Genomic DNA, 25,610 nt, shown 5'->3' with positions numbered 1-25,610 from the left:
GTCGTCGTCGGCCTCGCATAATTCCGACTTCACACACAAATTCAGATATTAGGCACTCAGAAAGTTGCAGCCAAAGTCCCAACCACGTTGAGCAAAGCACATTAGTGGCAGCAAGAACTGTTTGGTTTGTGCTGAGTGCTGTGCTATCATTGCACACCCCCCAACCCCCCCCCAACACCCCCCCCCCCCCCCCCCCAACACCCCCCCAGAAATCAATAAGCTCCTTAGCACACGGTATTTCCCCCCCCCCCCCAAAAAAAAAACATATGCATCAAAATGAATCTTTTCGAAAGGTGGTGGCGGTGATGCAGTAACATGCGATCCCGTCTCCCCCGCACAGCGAATCGCTCACTGCTCACCCCCCGACCTTCTTCAATGAAAGCGCTGTTGGGGGACCGAACGCGAGAGGCAGTGCCCCATCACTGACCACACGTCGCCTGCAATTAGGGAGCAACCCCTCGGACCCCCTGTTCGAGAGCAGTTCGAGACGGAGACCCCCCCCCATCCCACCCCCACACCCCCCCACACCCCCCCACACACCCCCCCCCCCCCCCCAAAAAAAAAGCAGAAGCCCACTTTGAGTCACTCTTTGCGTCCTCTCGCAGCAGCAAACTCATCGCCTGGGAAGGAAGGGGGTCAAGTCGATTGGGGGGGTGGAGGGGGGGGGGGCAGTCACCAGACAGACAGACAGACAGACAGACAGACAGACAGACAGACAGACAGACAGACAGCACAGCACCTGTCAGTCTGCGCGGTGGGCGAGAGCAGCAGTCGGAGCTGTCAGTGACTGGCGATGGTCGCGGAGGGGGGAGATGCTCCTGTGCTGACCGACCGCTGCTGAAGGCAACTCCGATCGTCTCTCTCCGCCCTCGGGATGTTGGCCACTCCGCTCTGATCTGATCTGCACAGTTCCCTGTGAGTACAGCACTTCGCTGCCTTTTTTTTTTTGGTGGGGGGGGGGGGGGGGTTGCATTTGGGGAAAGAGGTGCATTGGCAGAGGGACACAGGTATTTTGGAGAGAGAGAGAGAGGGAGGGATGGAGAGGGAGAGAGGGGATGGAGAGGGGATGGAGAGGGAGAGGGGATGGAGAGAGGCAGAAGGACCACAGAGAGAGAGAGAGAGAGACACAGACTCTGTTGAGAGGTGGATGTTGTAAGAAAATGAATCAGAGGAGGAGAAGAATGCTTTTCCAACACAGACACACACACACACACACACACACACAATCCTTCAGGTCTTCCCATCGTTTCCCATTCTGTTCGAGCCTCTGAAACCTATAACACTCGTTCCTTCTCGTAAATGATCCTTTTTTTCCTGTTGTGTCCCACTCTCGGGGTTTGTGGCAAACACTGTTGTAAACATTCTGGAAACACGGTAGGATTTGGGCATAAGGGGGGGACCTCCCCCCCTAAGGGGTCATTGGGGAGACAGAAGAGATACGGCGATGGGAATATCAGACTTTTACTGATGGAATGGAGAAGTGGACGAAGAAGGACACAGAGGCAGAACGAATGCAACGATGTGAGTGACTGTGTAGGTTGGACCCTGTCTCTCTGCCTTTCCTTTCTTTTCTCGGACTGTTAGGGATGGTTTGCACAGCTTCTGTGTGTCAAGAGGGGGACACACTGATCTCAATCTGCCTTCCTGGTCCAGCACTGAGAGCCGACACAAGCAGCCGAGAGGGCTAAGGGAAGGATGATGAGACAGTCAAGTTGAGGTCAAATGCTCTTCAACTGCATCAGGGCAAGAGGGGAAACATTGATGGCTTTTAATCTTTTGGGTTCACCTGTACACACACACCACATCCCCCTCTCTCTCTCTCTCCCTCTCTCTCTCTCTTCTCTGAACTGCACAGGAGAATGCTGTGTAAATTCACTAAAGTTCGTGCCAGAGAAGACAGACAGACAGACAGACACACAGACAGACACATGCAGACTCCAAAAATAGTTCATGCAATGCAAGGGTAAAGTTACACATTAGCCTGAGTATTGGTCCAGTACTCTGAAGTGTTCTGCTTCGTTTCTTTTGGTGTGTGTGTGTGTGTGTGTGTGTGTATGTGTGTGCTTGCGAAGATTTGATTTAAGAGGCGATAGTTTAGCTGTGAAAGTGGTATTCTGACAAAAAAACATGAGGATTATAATGCTTTTATTAATTTAGTAGTGAATTATGTGTTGCTGTTAGCCTTTGTTGTGCATTGTGTATTAGCTGCATCACTTAACATAAGGTGACAGGACTAAAGCTGTTTGTGTTCGCCCATGCTGGGTGCTAAGTTTCATTACTAATATCTACACATTTTCTGATACTGTTGAAATAAAGCTAAATGTATTTGCCTGGCGCGCATTACGGCAGCTTTCGTACATCTAACATAGAGAAAATTACCAACACAGTCCCCGCACTTAGCTAAAGTTTGAAATCTGACTGTCAAGTCTTATATGAAAGTGCTTTGAGATGGTCTCCCAATCTGAAAGGCACCACCACGTAAGTATAAAGTATAATGTCTAATTTGTATTCCCTCAGGCTGCGACAATCTTGATTGTGGAAACCCTGCCACATGCCATAGTCTGGGTTAGACAAGAAAGTTTTTATAACCAGACTGAAACTACAACATCTGATGAAATAAGTACTAAATGTATCAGAAGCTAATTGGGACCTAAAAGTCAATTCCAGACACAAGTCAATCATTATCACATTGGTGTGCAGGGAGATTTGAATGTGGTTAAGCAGAGTGTTCTATCTCGAGGAACTCTTTATGTTATTGCTTAATGCTATCACCATGGTCATTGCCTGTTTAAAGCTGTTGATGTGTATATTATTGCACGTATTTTGTTCCAAATTAAGAAGCTATTCAAACTGTACGTGTAGAGTTGAGTGATTGCCACAACATTGTTCCTGCAGCATTAAGGGGATGAGAGCAAGAAAGGAGAGCAGAGCGAAAAAGTGGGTAAGAGAGAGAGTGAGAAAGGGAGGGTGGGGGTGGGGAGAAGAGAGAGAGAAAGGGGAGAGAGAGAGAAACCTTCAGAGAAACAGAGGAGGAGAGAAAGAGAGAGAGAGAGACGGGTGGTGGGGGTGGTGGGGAGAAAGGAATCAGCGTATGTCTGGAGAAACAATTGTTGTCTTTCTTTCAGTTCGAATCCTTTGCAAAGTCGAGTGATGGCGACCTGGGCCGTAAACCTACCCGTGTTTATTGCAACCAGAGTGTAAGAGATGTTAAAGAGAAAAACATACAATCTTCGCCAGCCAAACGCCAGCAGGGAATTGTAAATTCTAGCCAGCGGAGGTAGAGAGAAAACAAAAGACAAAAAAAAGCAGCTTAGGTTAAAAATTTCCAGCTAGCCATCGCAAAGACTGAATTATCCACAAGCTGTTTGATGTGGGATTGGTGCGTGGGCTGAATTGGCCCATGGAGATACTGATATCTTAAGAATTTTGTGTAGGAATCCTTTTTTTCAGCTGCTGAGCCCCAGCAGGCACTGACAGAGACGACAGTGTAACTGAAAAGCTGTTTAACATGCATCTGTAGCTGGTGGAGCTGCAGAATTCTGTACCAATTATCATGGTTTTGAACAGTTTCTGGTTGTAATGATGAGAGGCAGGAATCAGGAGCTGATAACAGATAGAAATGCCTTGTTTCAAGCAGTGCTGCTAAACAGCCAGCAGCAGAGCTTGTTAGGATGCGTAATGTAAGGGTGAGAGACATTAGAGCGGAGGAAAGGGGGTGCGGGCAAAGAGAGGATAATAACAAGCAGAGAAAAGGGGAGAGAGGAATTAAAATGGGGATAGAGGTAGGGAGAGCGAGATCACTGAAATTCCATTTGCACTACAGATGCAAAATTTGCATTTGTTGCGAATTTGCAGCTGCTTCCCAGTAAATGCTGGGTTTCTAAATGGTTCGGGATCATTTGCTCAGGCTATAATTTAGAGCAAGAGCTCCCCACCCTTTGACTCGGGAATCAAGGCAGGAGTTTTGAGATAAGACCGGTCTAAATGCTCATCGCATATCGCTCACCGCAGATAATAATAATAATAATAATAATCCTTGCATTTGATATAGCACCTTATCACGTCTTCGAGACATCTCAAAGTGCTTCACAGAATATACTGTGAAGTGAATTGACTGTACATTTTGTGGGTGGGGTGAACAGTGAAGAGATCACCACCTCAGCACACGAAACAAGCCAGAAATTTAGTGCCGTCTGTCACGGGACGTGAATCAGCCCAGTCCGAATATGTGAAGATTAGAAGATTGCATTTTCTTTGCATCATCTTGATCTGATCTGAACTGAATTGCAGTGGCTCTCGACGTGGCTCCACTGTGAACGCGGGGAGTCAACAATGACCCACTGAAAATTCCCACAGGTTCTCATTATAAAACTGACTTTGAATGGGGATATACAGTAATCCACAAGACTGCACAGCCAAGTGTGAAACTGGCGTGGAAGAAGTACGCATTGATGCATGTAAGTGTGAAGGAAAGGATAGGATGGGCTCTAAACCTCTGTGCTCTAATACTAGCAAACCTTTTGTTCCAAGCTTATAATGGGAGATCTCATTAAGTGTAGAACAAAAGCTTTGCGGGCTTTGGCAATCGGCACACGCTACAGTCCTGTGGATCGAATCAGCCTGCTTCAATTTTCCCTCTGATTTTCATCTTTCACTATTGCTCTGCTGAAGTCAGTGACCTGCGCTGATCTTGCAGAGGAGTTGGTCCCGGCAATAGTTTAATCCGAGTGGCCATTCTTCCCAAGTGCGTTTGGACAGTATAGTCAGTGGTCAGTTTAATCTTATCAGCTAATCATAACTGAGCTCAGTCTTCTCTTCACCTTACATCTACACGTGCATGATTTCAGATCAGCAAATAACTATGTAAAGAATATAGAAAGCGTGGAATGTATAAAGACCTCATCCCCACATCCACTAATCCTATTTTCTAATCTTCACACTGTACTGAACTAGTTTCTTTTTGTAAACAGAGTTAATCAACAATGCCGTGTTTTTGTTGGGAGTTCACTTACATGTCCAGGACTCTGGAAGGAATTTTTTTTTGTCTCCAGTCTGACTTAAGTTGTTTTTTTGTTTTGATTTAATGCCCTTCTGTTCTGCTTTCATCATCTAAACCAAATAGCCTATTTACATTTTACATCACCTATGCTTCCCATCTACGTAAAGAGGCAAATCTCAGTATGTTGTCTAACCGGAATGAATTCCAAGTCATACTGGTGCCTCTGCTCTGCTCTGAACCCTCTCCAATGTTTCATCCTCTGTTTGAGGCTCAGGTTCCCATCACTGCACACAATATTCCAAATGTAGCCACACCAGTGATGCATACAAGAGTAGAATTATTCTACTTTTAGTCAAATGCCCTAAAGCTGCAAACTCTTATTTGATGACATTTGTTAACAAAAAATTCACATTGACCAGAAACTTGGTCAGTGAATGAATGATCAATAACAACACCAAAATCCATTTTCCTTCTTTTTTCGAAAGGAAATCCCATTTTTTGTGAGCTTTTCCAGTTCTGATATTGATCACTGTTGTATTTATCCATCTACCATCCGTCGGCCTATCTGCAAAATGGGTTCAGACATTTTTATCTTCATATTTTTCAAGGATTACAAAAATATTATACAAATATATATTAGATTTTGGTGTGTTTTCCACTTGTAGACACTAAGCACCCTCATCCGATATCAGGAGATCCAACACGGATTAGAGATCAAATATATAGGACCTTGCTGATCTCCTTTTGTGAGTGCTTGACCACACGCTCATGACACATCAGTCCTTTGATAATATAATAATGATATGATAATAATATTATTAATAATAATAATCCAGCAGTCAATTGCACACAGCAGTGTCCCACAAAGTGATTGAAGTGATCAGTCTATTATTATTTTTTTCTGAAGGAATTATTACCCCCACAAAAGTGATCCACCAATTGACTAACAACCGGGTTCCTACTTAATGCTAGGTAAACAGAGGCGTGTGGAGTAAGGAAAGTTGCCTAACATTTTGGCCTCCTGGGAATCGAACCCAGGTCTATCGCTTGCGAGGCGAGTGCTCTAACTGCTGAGCAACAAGATTCCACTTGATCCTTTGACACATGTTAGATCTTTAATCTTGAGAGGCTTCCTTATCCGTTTACAATTCCACCATACCAAAGTGGAATGGGATTTCACACAGATGGAAGGTTTGAGCAGGAATAGGGAACAATAAGGGGGGAATACAGCAGAACCGGGAGAGAATTGTACGAATCCAACACATTATTTTCTTATTGGACATTAAAGGCTTTATTAAATATTTAGTGAAGTATTGTTGTACTTAAGATCCTGCTTAATCCTGTAATTGTGGAGTCCTGTAGCTTAGTGGTTAAAGTACTTGCCTCTCAAGCGAGAGGCCTGAGTTCGATTCCTGGGCAGAGCAAAACGTTGGGCAAGTTTCTTTACTCCAAACGCCTCTGTTTACCTAACAGTAAATAGGAACCCAGCTTTTAGTATATTGGTGGATCGCTATTACAGGGGTAATAATCCCTTCAAAAAAATAAATAATAATAATTTGGTCACTCAATCCACAACTGTTTGTGGGGCACTGCTGTGTGTAATTGGCTGCCGCGTTTTGCCCACAAAATATACCGTCAATTCACTTTATTCTGTGAAGCGCTTTGAGACTTCTCGAAAATGTGATAGGTTGCTATATAAAATAATGCAAAGATTATTATTATTAATCGCAGCAAACCTATAATATAATGCCTTTAAACAGAATTCACATACTGCCTAAAATTCAGCTGCTAATCTCCAATGTACGGATTGTCCTTTGCAGTTTTCATTCTCAGAGAGAGGTGAGTGAACTAAACCTTTCAGACTGTTCCGACATAAATAGTTGTCAGAAGAAGAAAGCTTTGACTGTGAGCTATTTTATACGGAGTGTTTCAGTGTTGGAAGCAGTGAAAAGCGATGAGAAGAGTTCCATTCCAATTAGTACTGGGGAGGAGCGGAAAGGGAACGGGCTGATTCCACTCAGTTCTTGGGCTTCAACTGAGCAAAACAGCTCCTCAGAACTTGCAGGTAACAAAGCTTAAGGGGATTTGACTGTGCATATTATATGATTGCAGGCAACAACACAATCTTTTTTGACTTCTGCCTGGGGCTGCTCCTGTTTCATTTATACTTGTGCTGAAAATTCATATTTTGTTACAAATTTGCAGCCAATACATTTATTAAAGATATTTGCACTGCAGTAAGTGGGCGATCCGATGGGTTAGCGCAATAAGGTTCCACCGCTGGGACTTCGAGGCGTCTACAACTCAAGTCAATGGGGTAACATCTCCTCTCTCACTGCAGTTAATGTCTTATGTGAAATGCATTCCTTTCATTTCAACTCATTTCCAAGTGGTAACAGAGCTCCTTAGCACCTGCAGGCAATTAGGAAACCGGTGCATTTAGGATTGCTACAATTTTAACCTTCTGTCTCCATACAACGGCATCATAAACAGTGCGGAGTATTTACATCGGAGAAAATCAACAGCTGGAATGGATGAGTGGGAATGATAGTTGAGCCCAGACACCAGACTCATTTAAGAATCAGTTGGATGACAATAGGGTGGTTTTTTTTGGTCGGATGAGATAAAAAGGCTTTGATCTAAACCTTTCTTGTGACAATAATAATCCTTGCATTTGATATAGTGCCTTATCACATCGTTGAGATGTCTCAAAGCGCTTCACAGAATATATTGTAAAGTGGATTGATTGACTGTGTATTTTGTGGGCGAAATGTGCATTTTGTGATCTGTGATAATAGAAGCCATCTGAAATTCCTCGACAGCCAAGTCATATTTCATGATCAGTACGCCTCAGAATCTCTCGGCTGTCTCTGCAAAACTGCTCTCTACAGAAGAAAACAGCAGAATTATGAAACTAAATTTACCTATCCCTCTGCTCCACCACACCACCCCTCACACCATTACTAACGAGGTTGAGGATTAATTATAAAAATTCCTCCAATATTCTTGTATACCCATAGGACAACAAAACCCATTTCTTCAGCCACAAAAAATGGTGTAAACCTACACAATAGTTAATGTTTGGAATAGTGTTCAATACAGTATCAAGGTTATTGTTATGAAAGAACAAAGGAAGAAAAAAAGCATTTTGCCTTTTACAATGGGATTATCCATGGGAATTCTGTGCAGTAACAGAGGATGAATGTTGACTGGGAATATTTAGATGTTAATGACTATAATTATGCTGGTGTATAGTAGAGGAAAACCCTATTAATCAAAGCCAAGATCAGAATACCTATGGAGGATAGAATAAAGAGGATGAGCTTTGTCTTCCTTTCTCCACTTCTCCTTGCTGTTTTGAAATTATATCTATCTTCTTATCCTTTCTCGCATTGCTACTCTTCTTGCACTTTTTCTTTAAATGAGCATTACTCTGCTCTCTCTTTATCTCTCTCCTCATTTGTTTCAGTTCACTTTACAGTATATTCTGTGAAGCACTTCAAGACGTCTCAAAGACGTGATAAGGCGCTATGCCAAATGCACGGATTATTATTTAAGTGTCCACAGGTTTTCTTCTCAGTGATACGAGTTGCAAATAGTCCATTCCAAAAATGGCAGTTGAAAACCGAGGTTAAGGCACTTCACTGATTTTAGTGGCTAGCAAAGGTGGAAATTCTCCTGCTTCCTTCTGTCTCTAAGGCTTAATAAACTGGGGATTTGGCCACAGACTGCTTGGACTATGGGTCTAAGTTCCCCTTGTAGAGTGCTTTAGCTTTGGCAGAGTGTTATCATTGCTGAGAGTAACTCATTCAAATTGAAAGCTGACTTTGCAAGACATTAGTGACTACTTGTAACCGATATAGGACTTGTATTGACCACAAACTCCCCAAGAAACCTCCCAAGCAAGCAAGGCCTTTGAATGATCTATTATATCGGTTGACATACAGTCTGCACAATGAAACTGCCTATATTAGCAATAATATAGAATCTGACTTCAGGTTAAATATTAACCTATTAGGATACTGCCCTGTGAAACCAATGAATAAATCACTCTGTCTGTCCAATCTACCACTTATCACACCCGGTATCTGAATCGACACACTTAACTGATTAAAATAATTAGTTTTAATACCTTATTACAACACACAGCTAAACAGCTGAACTGTCAAGCATCTTCCTGATTGACAAGATTGCCCATGGCCAGACTGAAGAAGATATATTAATGAAGAGATCCACAACTTGCAGGTATTGGCGAATAATAATCCTTGCATTTGCTAATAACAATATTAATAATAATCCTTGCATTTGATATAGTGCCTTCTCACGTTGTTGACATGTTTCAAAGCATTTCACAGAATATACTGTGAAGTGAATCGAATGTATATTTTGTGGGCGAAACATCCCGACAATATGATAGGGGACGTCTCACAACGTGCTTTCACCTCCCCTCTCGACTCTCTACCCCCTCCTCGCTCCCTCCCTTCCCTCCCCTCACCCTGACCATTTCACCCCTGCTCGGGTCCCGACCCAACTGTCCAGCGCCTTGGGACGTCCTCCCGACGTGAAAGGCAGTCTATAAATGCAATCTTGTTGTTGTTTAATTGGATGCACTATAAAGTGGGTTGACAGTGTATTTTTGGGGGTGAAATGTGGCGGCCAGTTTACATGCAGCAATGTCTGACAAGCAGCCGTACAGTTGTAATTCTAACAGGAAAGAATTCCATTATATTGCTGAAAAAGGTCTTGATTTCAAACTTTTCCTTCATCCAGGAATTTCCTGCTACGACACCTTGAATTACGTGACGAAATATTATATTCTGGTACCCGAGAGCTAACATCCTTTTTTAAACAGCCATTATTATGCCTTTAAAATAAATCTGCACAAGAAAGCATGTAACCCAACTGTGCACCGCTGGATCTCCACTCTGCTTCAGCTATCACAAGCAGGAAGCAGTTGTTCGGATTAATAACATTGACCGAAATAAAACCGCACACAACGCAATAATAATATGAATATGAATAAATAACCCTTGCATTTGATACTGCGCCTTATCACGTTGTTGAGACGTCTTAAAGTGCCTCACAGGGTGTAAAATGTAAAATGTAAACTGTAAAATGGATTGACTGCATATTTTGTAGGCAAAACACGGCAGCCATTTGCACACAGCAATGTCCTACAAACAGCCATGGAGTGAGTGACCAATTTTATTTGGGGGTTTTGTTGGCCCCATGGGAGAATCTCCCTTCTCTTTTCGAATAGACCCATGGAAGTCTAACATCCACCTGCACAGGCAGGTGGGGCCTCGGTTTAACATCTCATCCGAAGGACGGCACCTTCAACAATGCAACCCCCTCCCCCAGCATTGCATTGGAGTGTCAGTTTAGACGATGTGATTCCAAGTCCCAAAGTGCGGCTTGAACCCACAAACCTTCTGACTCAGAGGAGAGAGCGCTACCACTGCGCCAGGCTGACACACGATGTGGATGCTTTGCACACCATTTCGGAATCCATAGAGACGTGGCAACTGTTACTGAGCCATTTGTTATTTTTAGCGATTTTATCCACTGAGTAGACTGTCTGAGGTGACGATATGCAAACCGAACCCGATTCACGGGGGAAAATAAAGTTGAATCCGATTTCAAGACGCGCACATCCAGTGAGTTTATGAGAGATCAAAAGAGCATTGAACGCTCAGATGGCTATAGCACCACTATTTATGCTGATACATCAAACCTATTTATTCAGCTATAACGTGAATGTTGCAAGGTGGCCATTGGAACTGCCAGGTGGGGAATCAATTCATGTCATTAATACAAGGTGAAAAATCCAACCGTGGAAAACATGTCATAAAATAATATCAAATAGCTGAAGAAGATAAATAATATCTAACATTTAAAAAAGAATGAACGTGCTTTTAGGAGGTGAAGGAATCACGAAAAAGATTAACCTTCGCTCTTGTAACCCTTCTGGAAAGAAAGGGCATTGATTTGTGGTATTCCTTAACTCGTTCCTTCTGTTAAATAGCACAAGGAGCTAATTAAAGGATACTGCAAATGTTGCCCAAATATGCATTGCATTTCATGCTAAAAAAAGACAGTAAAATATTTTGGAAAAAGATTTAATTTTTGGTTTGCCTCTTCCACAGAACCGTAGACATTTACAGCACAGTGTAAGGACGTTCAGCCCATTGTGCCTGTGCTGGCTCTTTGAGAGAGCAAGCCACTCAGTCCCATTTACCTACTTTTTTCTCTGATCAAATTCCAAAGGTTAATGGGAATTCAGAAACAATACAAATAAGACCCAATTGTTTGTGGGTTGGGACTTTGCATGTTTTAAGGGTGTTGATGTGTTCGAGGAGGTTCGGAAAAGAGGAACAGGATTGCGTGCAAGTCTCCAGTTTACAATAAAGATTTAGATTCATTTGCAGTCCTGCTCGCCTTCTACTTTAAAGCATCCTATTTATAGAGCGGGGCTACTTCCTGAGTAGGAGAATAGAAATCGGAGGAGAAGCCGATGGAATTGAACTTGTTTTCAGTCAAAGATTGTAATGATCCAGGTTTCAAAAATACTGAGAGGATTGGATGGTCCTGGTGTATACATATTGTTTAAATTGGAATGTGTACAGAACTACTCTGTAGAAATAATGAGATAATTATTGGGGCTATGGGGAGAGAGCGGGGAACTGCGAATGAATTGGATAGCTCTTTTCAAAGAGCTGGCACAGACATGATGGGCTGAATGGCCTCCTTCTGTGCTGTATAATTCTATGATACTATGATTCTATGAGAACTAGAGAGGACATGGATATAAAATTAACTCCCCTTAAACTAGACTGGAGGTTTGAAGGATTATTCTCCCCGCAGAGCTTCAGATGTATATTTGGAAAGGGCTGCTGACAAGAGTAATGAATGTGTCAGTTAAAACCTTCTCAAAAGAACGAGGTGAATATCTGGTTATGAGGGTAGCACGTGCCAGGTAGCAATCAAATGCTGTAGGGAACATGAAACGCAACCAAGGAAGGCAATCAATCGAGGATAAATAATGGAAGATGCAAATTAGTTTTACAAAGAATGTACATAGTTATCCGAGAGGTCTTAAATGATTTACCTTTGGGTGGGCAGAGAAAGAGAAACTTGACAGCAGCTCTCCTCACGAGGTTAAGTGGGTGGCTATAGCTCATGACTAAATTGGCTGGGCAAAGAATGAAAGGCCAAGTTGCCTTTGATCAGTCAATGCTTTTGTGTAACCTTTTGTCACGGTGACATTTGACGGATCCAACAACAGTAACAACAACTTGCATTTATATAGCACCCTTCACTTGAGGTAGTGTCCTGGATTAAAGATCTTTGGTAGAAATCTGAAGGGGAAGGAAACCCAGATGGTGGAGTTGTACTTTTTGGCCACTGTTTTTCCCTCCTACTCAGGAGGTGGGCCCCACTCTATAAATAAACTGCTTTAACCTGAAGGTGAACAGAACTGCAAATTAATCTGAGTTGTTAGTGTAAACTAGTTACTTGCACATTACAGAAAGGTGACCTGCCCTGCTTGCTCCTTGGAGTTTAAACGGCCTGTTGTAACTGTGAACGTCTAAGCATTTTGTTCTGATCTCGTTGAAGCTGAGAAGAAGAAAAATGAGAAAGTCACAATATTCTCAAATGAAGCTGCAAACCTTTGTAACTTTTGTTTTAAATGTTGGCGCTTTCACATAAATGTAATCTTCTTGTTATTGTTGCCGAAATCCTCTTTCGGTATTTAAAGGGTAAAAAAGGTACTGGATTTGTGAGTAAATAGGTGAAGGCCACATTGTAATGAATGGTGTAAATGCTGTGTACAGTAACTAATCAGATATTAATGAGTATGTGTACCTATTAATGTCACGCAGTACAATAATTGTCGGGGATGTTGAGTAGGTGGGTTGAGAATCGACAGCACTTAGCTTGATGTGCTTACCTTGCACGAATGTTGTGTTGCAGTTCCTCCTTCTTTGATTTGGTTTTGTGATCAAGTGCAAATGTTTTTCCACCTCAATGATGCCGAATAACTACTATGAGAAATGTCACCGTGTGGATTAATGTATTTCATTTAAAAGCTGTTCCGAAGCTGCAGCGTTTCATAAAGGTTCAAATGGCATTCTTGACCTCACTTCCCCCCAGCGCTTAAACAGTGACATCTGATTCATAGACCCCCATTATCACTGGGCCGACATGTTTCCATTTCAACAGTACATGGGCTCCTAAACCTCTTTCCCAGTTTGCTGTGTTATTTGGCTGCAATGTTTTGTGTATTACTGTTAGATGTATTGAATTTAAAAAAAAAACACCCAGGAGCTGTCACTGGTTCTATGGAAACTGTTCCCCTGAAAATTATAAATGGCCACATTTCCAACATAAAAGCACAATAGTTTTCTCTGTATTACACTGTATCCCTGCAATTGATATTGCACCTTGTCACGTCGTCAGGATGTCTCAAAATGCTTCACAGGAGTTTCTACAAAGTGCGTAGACTGTGGATTTTGTAGGCGAATGTGCACACAGCAAGGACCCACATGAAGTGAGTGACCAGTTATATTTGGAGGATTGTTGGTTGGGACACCAGGAGAAATGCTTTTCGAATAGTGCTTTCACGCCCAGCTGAACAGCCATACAGGACCTCAGTTTAACGTCTCATTCGAAGGACAGCACCTACAACAATGGAGCGCTCCCCTGGCACAGCGTTGGAGTATGAGCCTAGACTATATGAGCTTAAAGTTACAATGTGAGGCTTTGAACCGACAAGCTGCTGCCTAAGAGGAAAGAGTATGAGCCACTGAGCCAGGCTGATAGCCAGTTAGTATTTCCAGTTTCCTGCAAGGTGCATCATTTAGTTTGCACCAACATGCTGAACGCCACAACTGCGCTGATATAACAGCATTTTAAAAGAATAAGAAATTTAAGTTTAAAATGCTTATTGTCTTGCGCAATCCAGAACATTATTTTATGGCCTTTTTTTTGTCCAATTAGGTTGGAGAGCCCGGAACACAGTGGCTGTTAAATGAAAATTTGTGCTTTGGGCAAGTGATCTTTTGAACCTATTGATTGATTTCTTTATGGTTTGTACCTGAGCAGATCACAGGGTTATTTCTCATTTCATTGCTATTTCGTTGTAATACAGAATGCTCCTGCTGAGTTCTTGCCATGAGCACAGCATTGCAAGTATATTTACCACTACCTATGTTTAGCTGTCAGCCTGGCTCGATAGTTAGCACACTGGGGGAGTCCTGCATTGTGGTCCTTCGGATGAGATGTTAAACCCAGGTCTCGTCTGCCTGTTCAGGTCAATGTTAAAGATCCCATGGCGCTATACAAAAAGAGAAGGTAGTCTCTCCCAGTGTCCCGCCCCACAGCCCCCCAGATACACTCGAGTGTTCATCTCCTTTTCAATGTCACAGGTGATCTTTTCTCCTGGATCCCACCACTGCCAGGAGAATGACCAATGTATTTAACCTCTTGCGGCAGCTCACCACACTCGCAAACAGGGACTTGTAACTCACGACGTGATGGTCTCGCTGTTGGTTGTTTGTGCCTGTCCCTGAGCTGGCGTGTGAATCGCCTGTGCTTCCTCTGTTCTGTGCAATGTGCACTGTTTATATCACTCTGAGTTTGCTGAGTTCGGGTGAGAGACCTACTATTGATGTTTATTGATCTGCTTTCCTATTGACTCAGACTTTGCCGTTACTGATAACGGGAGCGTTTGCGTGGAAAGCCAATGCGGTCAGTAAGTGATGCTACTTATTTTGACGGTGACGCTCTCAGAAGCCGGTGCAGATTTACAGTGAGACATTTGTGTCTTTGTTCCGCCTCTTAAATTTCATGGCCATAAGTTAACTTAATTCAAATTATACAAAACCATTGACCTTCAACCGACTCGGCTAGGCTCAGGCTGTGCTGAAAGCAAATGATGCCTGCACCGTACAGAGTGGGTATGTGTTCTAAAGTTCGGCCAAGGTTTGCGAATGAATGCAAGGAATAACCTTGAGACTGTTGGAGTGTGCAACATCAACAGGCATTAGAAGCTACGTTTCTGATGAAAAATCAAAGATGATTCAGTTTCATAAATAATCCTGATGCATAATTATAAAAGTCATCCCTCACTTGTGTCCCTTTAACTATAATAATAATAATCCTTGCATTTGATATAGCACCTTATCACGTCTCCAAGATGTCTCAAAGCACTTTGCAGAATATACTGTAAAGTGAAATGACTGTATATTTTGTTGGCAAAATTATGTAAATATACAATAGCTCGTGCTCATTTGGAATTGCTTTAGTTTTGTGTGTGTGGGTGAGTGGGTGGCTGTTTAGGATCCAAGTTGCTAAAGGGAAGCTTATGTCACCGTGTCAGGGGAAAAAAAAAGACTGGCAGAAGCGTTCAGGTTTGTGAGACGAGACTAGATTTATGTGCGTTATAATTATGCCATGCCAACATGTGAGAAAAGAGTGGCTGTAAATGGCTTAAATAAATCCTTATTCAGACAGAGTAGGTCACCATGAGGAGACAGAATCACCAAAGCATTACGGTCAATGGAAGAATCCTTGGATTCTAGGTTTTCTATAGCAGGGGTGGAGAAACTGGTATTAAAATGGGTGACTTGTCAGCCTGCTGATGCTTAGGAACACTATACTGGTGATTTAGCATCTAAATGTGAATCTGTTTCCAGCCCCTCAAATCTGTTAAGTCTTTGTAGCTTCCATCATTCCAAGAAACGAGGAAATGGGATAACAACGACAGCAACTTGAGATACATAAGAACTCTGACACATTCCTTGTCTATTTGCATTGCAATGTGCCCGTGAGCGCACTTGTAGAGAGGTGAATTACTGATTGGGCCGGCTTCAGGATTCACATCGAGCTGACGACCTAGGGGAGTAAGTAACCCTTATCACTTAGGCGAGGCTGAGTTGATGCTTTGACTTGACAGTCCCACAAAGTTTGAACTGTGTTAATGAATCTACTTAAAATTCACATGGAGTGATCCTGTCCAGGCGAGGGTTCAGTTTAAGGCTCTAATTTGATATTCCAGCGGAATGGAAATGCAGAGGGGATTGGGTGAGTCACAGTCCACTCTGAGCTAGCATTAATTGAAACCCTAGGGTAGGTTTAGGAATTCTGCCTGGAGTGCCATTTTGAGTTTCAGGGCGAGGAATTTCTAAGATTAACAAAATAAGCATCAATGTTATTCACCAACAAATGAACAGCCTGATGTATCCGTGCCTTTTCACCCACTGTGCAGTGTTGTTAGTGTGTTGAACCCGAGCTATCTTGAGGTTAACCTCACCCAAAGCTGGAAGCGCTCTGGGACGCTATCCTGCATGAGGGGCGCTAGAGAAATGCAAGTTGTTGTTGTTGGGAGTCACACGAGATCGAGAAATAGCAGAGAACATTGCTGATCTCCCAAGGAAAGAGAAGACAATCATTGTATGTACGTGTCTGCCTTCGAAAGGGATAGCGTGAAATGGAAATCTTTAAAATACTTGAACCTTACAAACCCTATTCCTTCCTTGGCAGACAAGTTGCCTTTTGTCCTCTTGCTATCAGCGCTCTGGGACCCTACCCTGCATGAGGGGCGCTATATAAATGCAAATTGTTGTTGTTGTCCTGGTGAAAGCAGCTCACACGGTTTTCACTCTTGGAAAGATGCATTTCTCAGACGTTCCCAAGTCAGAGTGAGCAAAGCGTGGGATGCTCCGGGAATTGTTTATCATCCTTATGGAAAGCACTGATGATTTGGGTCATTGCATAATGATCACTGCTCGCTCCAAAACCTCCAAGGACGTACATCTCAAACGCACCCATGTCAACGAGCCTCTTAACCTCCTTCACTTGTCTCTAGCCTCCTGTCTCAGAAAGATCTTGATCCTGTCAATGTGGTGAGTTATCCAGATGTCCAGATGTCCAGATGTGACAGATGTCAACGTTGCCTTAGGCCAATGGGGTTTATGCTGAGTTACTGAATTAGGCAATGAGAAGCCAAGAGCTGTTCAAGATTTAATTTTTAAATGTGGAGTTTTGTAGTTTAGTGGTTAGAGCACTCGCCTCGCAAGCGAGAGGACCTGGGTTTGATTCCTGGGCAGGGCAAAAAGTTGGGAGAGTTTCCTTACTCCACACGCTATATATATCATATTTTACCTAGCAGTACGTAGGAACCTTGTTGTTAGCTGATTGGCGGATCACTTTTCCAGGGTTAATAATCTCTTAAAAAAAAATAATAATTTGGTCACCCAATCTACTACTGTTTGTGGGACACTGCTGTACGCAATTGGCTGTCGTGCTTTGTCCACAAAATATACAATCCATTCACTTTACAGTATATTCTGTGAAGCGCTTTGAGACGTCTCAAAGTCGTGATAAAGCTCTATATCAACTGCAAGGATTATTATTATTAAACAATTTCTTTCCTGCCAACTATAATAAGATCCTTACGAGCAAATGCCTAACAATTTATGCTCAAGGCAATACCACTTTTTTTTCAAAAAAACATGAAGTTTCAAAAATAATATTTGATGAAAAATCAGATGCATTCTAAATCCTCTTCAATCATAGGAAATGTAGTTTTACTCACAAACAAAATCATCAACGACAAGATAACGGACTGAAATTGTTGTAGAAAATAATTCGTCAAATACAGTGACCTCCTGGAGGAAAGTTAATAAATAAATGTAGCAAATTCCTTTATTTTAACATGAATGGATTTGCCTTAAAGATATACCATTTTCTTCATCACCATAGAATATTATAATAATAATAATCCTTGCATTTGATATAGCGCTTTTTACGTCTTCTCGACGTCTCCAAGCGCTTCACCGAATAGACTGTAAAGTGAATTGACTGTATATTTGTGGGCGAAACGCGGCAGCCAATTGCGCACAGCAATGTCCACAAACAGTCGTAGATTGAAAATGACCAATTTATTATTGTTTTTTGTTTTGGAGGAATTATTATTAGGCCTGTGGAGTAAGGAAACTTGCCCAAGGTTTCGTTTGTATGGAATTGAACCCAGGTGTCTCGCTTGCAAGGCGAGTGCTCTAACCACTGAGCTACAGGACTCCATAGAATGTTATAGTATGTAAACAGGCTATTTGGCCCAAATAGTTCATGCATAGCGTGTTTATTAAAAAACATCCTTACAGTTAATACAGCACCTTTTACCACAGGAGGACGTTTCAAAGCACTTCATAGGACGTAACTATAAAGTGTAACAATAGTATATTTTGTAGGCGAACTCAGCAGGCAATTTGCACACAGTAATGTCCCACAAACAGCCATGAATAATAATCCTTATATTTGATATAGCGCTTTATCACATCGTTGAGACGTCTCAAAGCGCTTCACAGAATGTACTGTAAAGTGAATTGACTGTATATTTTGTGGGCGAAAGTTAATCATCCGATTTTATTTGAGTGATTGTTGGCCAGAACACTGAGAGCAACTCCACATGAGATTTCCCATCCCTCCTAATCCCCTCTCCCATACCTCTCTAATTGCTGTGGAGAGTTCCCCTCGACTAGAACACTCTTCGTCCATTACATCCGTAGCATACACGAGAGAGAACAGAGGAGTATGTGGGAGGATAGGTAGGGAGGCTCATGTGGAGTATAACCACCAGCATGGACTAGTTTACCTGTTTCACTGCTGTAGATTTCATGTAAATCTACTTAATTCCATGACATTTGTACTGAGAGTCGCTACAACACAAAACTGATCCCATGATATATATAGCGGGTATTTTGACTGAGGATCACAGTTTATTTCTAATTCCATTGTTAGTTTGACCTTGTCAGGCGTTCTGAGCTCACTCATTCATTTCTTTCTTTACCAAGTGTGCAGAGTTTAAGCACTGATACAGCCTGGCTCTCATTCCATCACCTCACTCGTGGTAAAATCCTGAAAACTTGCTTTGTTTCTTTTCCTTTTGTGGGATTAGAATTAAAAGCGCATTTAACGATGCTATCTCACCGTATCATTTTATTAACTTCGTTTTCTTTGCAGGGATTTAAATGTGACGAGCAATTGAAGGTAGCACACTTTGCTTTTGTGTGTGTGGCGGTTCGTAATTGAGAAGGAAGAAGACACTTGGTGGTAAATAGAGATTAGCCTTGTTTGAGTGAATGTAAGCCATGTTGTTACAACCGTTCTCAGAGGAGAGCTCTGCGGATGTGGCTCTGGTGCAGGTACTTCTACTGGGAACCAGCTGCTTCTTAATTAAGATTGTTAGTTTCTCTGATGAGGTAGAACTATCACCTTGGACTGGCTCCTAGACATACTATTTCAGCACCAATGCAAATTTGGAGCCTTTTCAGCAAACAAAAACCTTTTGCATGGTTCTTAATGTTCCTTCCCATTGTCATTTCATCTGCAAAATACACAATTGCAGCACTTTATGGTAATAATAACAATAATAATCCTTAGGTTTGATATAGCTCCTTATCACATCTTCAAGATGTCTCAATGTGCTTCACAGAATATACTGTAAAGAGAATTGACTGTATATTTTCTGGGCAAAAATCCTGTGATGAGCTTTGCGATGTACTCTTGGTTTGAAAGGCTCTTCATCAAATGAATTATTTTAATAATAATTTTTTTATTATTACTTGCAGCTTCTTTGCGTAATCCTTATATTTGGTTATTTAGCAACTAGTAAAGCAGATCTGCAGGAAATAATAAAATAATAATCCTTGCATTTGATATAGCTCCTTATCATGTCTCCTAGGCGTCTCAAAGTGCTTCACAGAATATACTGTAAAGTGAATTAACTGTGTATTTTGTGGGTGAAATGCACTGAAACCGTGATTTAAACGGTGTGTGTTGAGGAAATTTCCTTCTTGTCGTGGGGAAAAAGATACTCCGTGAAAAATGTCCAAGGGGAGATTTGTTACTTAAAATGAGGTGATTTTAGTTCTCCTAACAGTTGAGTAAAACAGAATAGGAGAAATATTGCTGGAAACTGCAGTTTAAACATTTAAATGTGGCTGGGATCCAGCTGGGAGGTTTGTCCTTTCCTCGAAGACTTGGAACATCTGTTTGTGTTATTTACCCACAATCTTAGGCGCGAGTTTTTAGTTTGCGATCTGATGACGTTGATACAGCCTGGCAGTGCTCTGAGTCTGTGCCCTCGGGAGCCTTTGGTTTGCGTGTTATGGGGCAACGTGTGCGTGAGTGGCTGTGGCTGTTGTTTGGTGGAGATGTATGCATCCTGCTTACCTAATTCCGGAAGGCATTGGGCAACCTGCGCCAAATACTTTCTGGAATTAGGTAAGCAGGATCCATCCTTCCAGGGAGAGAGTGCGCGTTCCAACAATCTATCTCTGGAATTTCCATGTGTAATGCAACTACAAGCACAACAAATTACATTTGCATAGCGCTTTTCACGTCGGGAAGACGCCTTAAGGTGCTGGACAGACAGGGATTTAGACCCAACAGGGGGTTGGAATCAGGAGGCGTGGAGGGCAAGGAGGATAGGAGATGCATGGTCAAAGAGGAGGATCTTGAGATGTGCCTTGAAGGAGGCAAGGGAGTGAGCAAGGTGAAGAGACTGTGGGATGAAGTTCCAAAGGGTCGGGGCAGAGAGGGTGAGGCCGTGGTGGGGAAGGCAGAACGGGTCATGGTACAGATATGGGGTAGAAAAGACAGTTGAGGGCCGAACAAGATGCCAAGGTTCCCGATTGGCTCAGTGAGGTGAAGTGTGCAGCAATGGATCGTGATGCTCCCCGCGCCTAATGCAAGGATTATTATTATTAGGTAGGATGCATGGAATTCTCAGTTGGTTTGGATACTCTTAAGCATGGTGCTGGGTTCCCGCAGACACCGGGCTGATCAAAAAAAATGATGTGTGTGTGTGTGGAAGGGGAAGAGCTAAATGGGGGAAACGGTTTACCCTACAGTTGTCGTTCGAGCCTTGCCCCAGCTAAATGTGAGAATTAGCCCAGTCAGCAGCCTGAGGGCACTCCATTGAACTGTGAAGTGCTTGTTTTATGATCTCCTTAATTGGTATAAATTTCTGCCATTGTATCTTGAAATTGTTTACTTCATACACAATTAATTTCCAAGTTCCGCAATTTATATTTACCAGTCTGATTTAAGACAGGGCTGCAGACTGGCATGTGCGCGTATATGTGTATGTATGTGTATACTGCACAAATGGAGTTCCATGTAAATCAAACTCTTGTCTGTTTCACTGGCTCTATTTATGTGAAAGCACAATGTCACCTAATTACTCTGGTCAACTAATTTGGCATTGTTTAATAGGCCATGCCATTCATGTTTGTCACCTAGTTTATTGACTGATCTGACCTGAACTCAGGATTTATTTGAAAACTGTCGATTAACCTCGACAAGTCATTGACTATAATTCCAGGATTAAAACGCAATATCAGGGCTAATGCATACAAACAAACCAACACATTTGTCTTTTGAAGCCACGATTGAAGTCACCCAATGTTTTGGTGCGCGAGTAGACAAATGTGTCCCAGACCTTTTCTACAGCTGTACCGAAATAAAGTAGTGTAAATGAAAGCTTGGTGGCTGCCGGGAATATTAAAGAACGTAGCTTTCAACAGAGACACTATCATTGTCAGCTTGGCTCAGTTGATAGCATTCTTCCCTCCTAGTCAGAAGGTTGTGGGTTCAAACCCCGCAGCAGGACTTTGAACTTGTGTAGTCGAGGCTGACAAAACCAGCACAATGCCGGGGATGTGCTGCATTGTTGGAGGTGCCGCCCTTTCCTTGAGACATTACACCAGAGTCCTAGTTGCCTGTGCAAATTGGATGCAGCATTCTCCTACAAAACACACTTCACAGTATGTGTGTGAAGTGCTTTGAGATGTCCTACTGATGTGAAAGATGCTGTATCAAATATAAATACTGGTACTGATCACAATGGTTTAAAAAAATATATTTTGTTCTGATATATCCACGTATGAAGAATTATTTAAATAATGGTGTGCAATCCTGTGCGTCAAATGCTTGTCCGGTTATAGACCGGAGGCTCTCCAAAGATCAAAATGTTGGAACAGTAAAGGGCAGCTTTACAAATGAGTTTATTCTGAGAATACTTTGCAAGAAATGTAATTCATATGACCCAGTATGAACATAGCCTGTTGTGCAACTGACAAATGATGTTGTGTTATTAGTGAAAGCTACAGTACACAAAGGGTTGAAGCCAATCTGCATGGTCCAATCCTCCTGGCCTGACTCAGATGATCGTCAAGAGCAGAATGTCAAACTGTTTTTTTTCCACTGTGTGTTTTAATGAGCATTGACTGGTTAAGTGCAGCTGGTTGCTTCCCTTATTTAGCTAACAAATCATTCCTCCATTGGAGGAGGAAAAAAACCCCATTGATTTATTAATCTACAGAGAATTAGATAATAAGATACGGATCAATAAAGGTCCTTCTAAAAGTCAGGAATTAGCCTTTTCCCAGGGGAGCTGGTGAAATTTGTTAGAAGGGATTATAGGCGAAGAGATTTTATGCTTTGAGCAAAGTGTGAGAAGGTTTGATCTGTCAGATGAAAGACAGTGGTTGTTTGATTCAACTGACCTCCCATGCCATGCTTTCTGACAGCTCATACACAATTCTGCCATGCATCATGTGATCTGCTCCAGCAGAAATGTACAGACAAAGCTGGGCCCATGATAGAATTCCCACATAACCCAGTCAGCCCTCAGAGTATCTGAATTGTGGCAACACATTTACTGTGAAATAACCTTAATCCTGAACCCTGTAAAACAGGAGACAGACAGCCTGCGAAAACTACCTTCAAAAACATTTCTTGTGCGGTCTCCTGATGTTTTCTCTCATTGATTTTGTTTAAAGCTAGTGATATATTTGCGGCACGAAGGTCTGATTTTGAGACGTGGTCTGGTGACCTGTTTACTGAAAGAAAACGGTCTTTTCTTCATTTCAGTTGAACCCCTCTGAGGCATTGAGTTTATAGGCACGAGGTCAATGCTGAGCTTCCTTTGCAGATTACAGATGTTGTACAAGAAACACACAAACTTTTAACGCTGTTATTCCAATAAACTGGAGATAAATCAGAATTCTTTTCAGTACAGAAGAAGGCATTTTGACCTATTGTGTCCGTGCTGAGTCTCTCTGTAAGAACTGCTCTACTGTTTATTCCCACTTTCAGAATTGTTTTTCCTTTTCAAATACATATGCAAAAGAACAGTAAATTCATCCGCGAAGGCTGTGCCTTATTTTATTGGGTGGGGGGTGGGGGTCTTAAGTTCAAATGGTTTAAATGCGAAAAAAAGATTGGGCACATCTACTCACCCGTGCTATGAGGGTTGGCTGAGCTTAGAATTCATTTAAAAAGAAAATAGATCCCGTGAGCGAGTAACAAGGTTGTCAGTTACCGCAACAGTTCAGATGACACAAACTATTCGAGTGAAGCTCCAGCCATTTGTAAATGTCACCTAAAGACTGCGATTGGGTGACAGCATTTAATGTATTCCTATGTGCTCATTGTTCCGTATACTGTATCCTGTTTTCGTTTAACTTCAGAAGAAATCTTTTGGAAATCTATAAAATGCTCCGCCGTTGTGTGTTTGCAGCTGCGTGTGTGCGCACATAAGTGCACGTAAGGTTTTACATGGGATTGAGAATGTAAGTACTATCAGTTGCAATGAGAGAGTAGGACAAAAGGACGCAGGTTCAAGGGATACAAAGGGCAATTTCAGGATAGACACCAGGATATATTTCTTCAACTAAGAGGGTAATTAACGACTTGGATACGGAAGGTTGATGCTGCAATGGAGGGACGGCGGAGGGAGAGGTATTGGTGAGGTCAAAAGGGCTAAAACGACTCCTTCATCCGAATTGCTGTGTGTGTGTGTGTGTGTGTGTACGCGTGTGGGGTGTGTGTGCGAGTGTGAGAGAATAGAGCATTGTCAATCGGATCAAGTGAGTGGCAGTTCTATACTCCAGCCCTTTGTGGTGGCTTTTACTAAAGCAATAATCATGCGGTTGATGGGCCTGTTGTGACATTTTTGTGCTGGATTTCAGTGTAAAATGAAGAAATAATGTTGCAAAAGAGCAATTGGTATATATTTTTGGCTTACAAAGTAGTCCCCCTCACTTAACGTGATACGCCACACCCCTGTTGGGAAAGTGCTTTGATTACAGCTCTCTCACTCCAATGGAACCAATGTGTAATAGCTGTGGAATCTTTTGATCCTGTTGCTGTTTTTTTGGTAGCTTCTGGCACAATGTGGGAGCGTTGACACACGATGCCTACAGACAGGTGAGATGCAAATTGTGCAAACACCTCCCTACCCCCTGCCTCCCCCCCAATCGCTATATTACAGACTCAGAATCTTGACATGGTAATAAAAATGATAATAATAATAATAATAAAAATAATAAAAAAAGCCTTGCATTTGCTTTCACGTCAGGAGAATGTCTACAAAGTGCTTCACAGGATATACTGGAGCTGCGACGAGGTCAATCATTTGACACATGCTTTATGTCTGAAATCAGGAACAAAGCTGTCAAACCAATGTCCTCGTTATATTCGTCTGGACGCAAGTGCGGGGAGAGAGGGGCAGAAGGATGAATCACTGTCTAGCCTCTTAGCCAGAGGCTAAATGTAAGGTTTCTTTGGGGAAGGCTGTGAAAAAGGGGCAAAATATATAAATCTTTTTAATGAGGAATAATGAGCTGGAGCAGAGCTCATAGTGGAGACATTTATTTGTGATATCATTTTGAAAATGAAGCTCTGTTGGACGACCTCCACTGTCTTTAGCTCACTGGCTTTCAATGCCACTTGGCTGTTTGATTGCTGTCACTGTTTCTGCTGCTCGTACAGACCTTGTAGAGGGAAAGAAGACAGAAATATTTGGCCCATTAACCTTTAGACTACTGATGGCCACAAGATCCGTCTGTAAGCATCCTAAGAGTGTCAGCCTGAGGAGGAACTATATTATATATCATACATATATAGAATTATTATTAAATATATGTGTGTGTTATATAAGGAATCATTGTTATTTGTCCCAGTGTCAAGAGTTATCTGGCGAGATAGCGTAGGAAATCAATAGAAAGTGAGCTCCCCTAATATTTTTTTAAATTCCCGATGTAAAGCTATTTTGTATAGAACGCAGCAGCCAATTTGCACACAACAATGTCCCACAAACAGCCATGAAGTGAATGACCAGGACACTGGGAGAAACATCCCTCCTTTTTCAAATACTGTAGTGGCATGTGATTTTTCACGTCCACCTGATCAGGCGGACGTAAACTTGAAGGTGATTAAGACCGAATTTAAGAATTTTTCAAAATGATGGACAGTCTTCAATTTTAAGGCCATGGTCTTAAGGCTAAGACCATGAGAAATTTCAGACTACAGAAGCATGATTAAAAAAAAACAATGTACAATATTGTGTGTCAGCTCAAATGGGTTCCCTTCTGACAATGTTCAGCAATGATGGATGGCATGCTCACTTGATGAATTGCCCTCTCTCTTTTCAAACGGTAATTCCTCCCTAGTCAGAGAGCCCTTTCCCTTTGATGGGTAACTTTCCCTTCCTCCTTGATGGACAACCTCCTGTCCCAAAAGGTTAACTTCTCTGTGCACC

General features: G+C 42.2%; 1 long non-coding RNA gene across 1 annotated transcript in view; it reads left to right on the top strand.

Moving 5' to 3' along the window:
• Positions 1 to 791: 791 nt before the first annotated feature.
• Positions 792 to 25,610, top strand: part of LOC121850495 — a 252,680-nt gene continuing 227,861 nt past the window's right edge. The window contains exon 1 of the long non-coding RNA XR_006085615.1: positions 792 to 915. This is a non-coding gene — a long non-coding RNA (uncharacterized LOC121850495). The remainder of the gene's footprint in view (positions 916 to 25,610) is intronic.

The sequence above is a fragment of the Callorhinchus milii genome, unplaced genomic scaffold (assembly GCF_018977255.1).
Source record: "Callorhinchus milii isolate IMCB2004 unplaced genomic scaffold, IMCB_Cmil_1.0 Scaffold20, whole genome shotgun sequence".
NCBI classification, from domain to species: domain Eukaryota; kingdom Metazoa; phylum Chordata; class Chondrichthyes; order Chimaeriformes; family Callorhinchidae; genus Callorhinchus; species Callorhinchus milii.
This window is presented reverse-complemented; position numbering and strand designations above follow the sequence as displayed.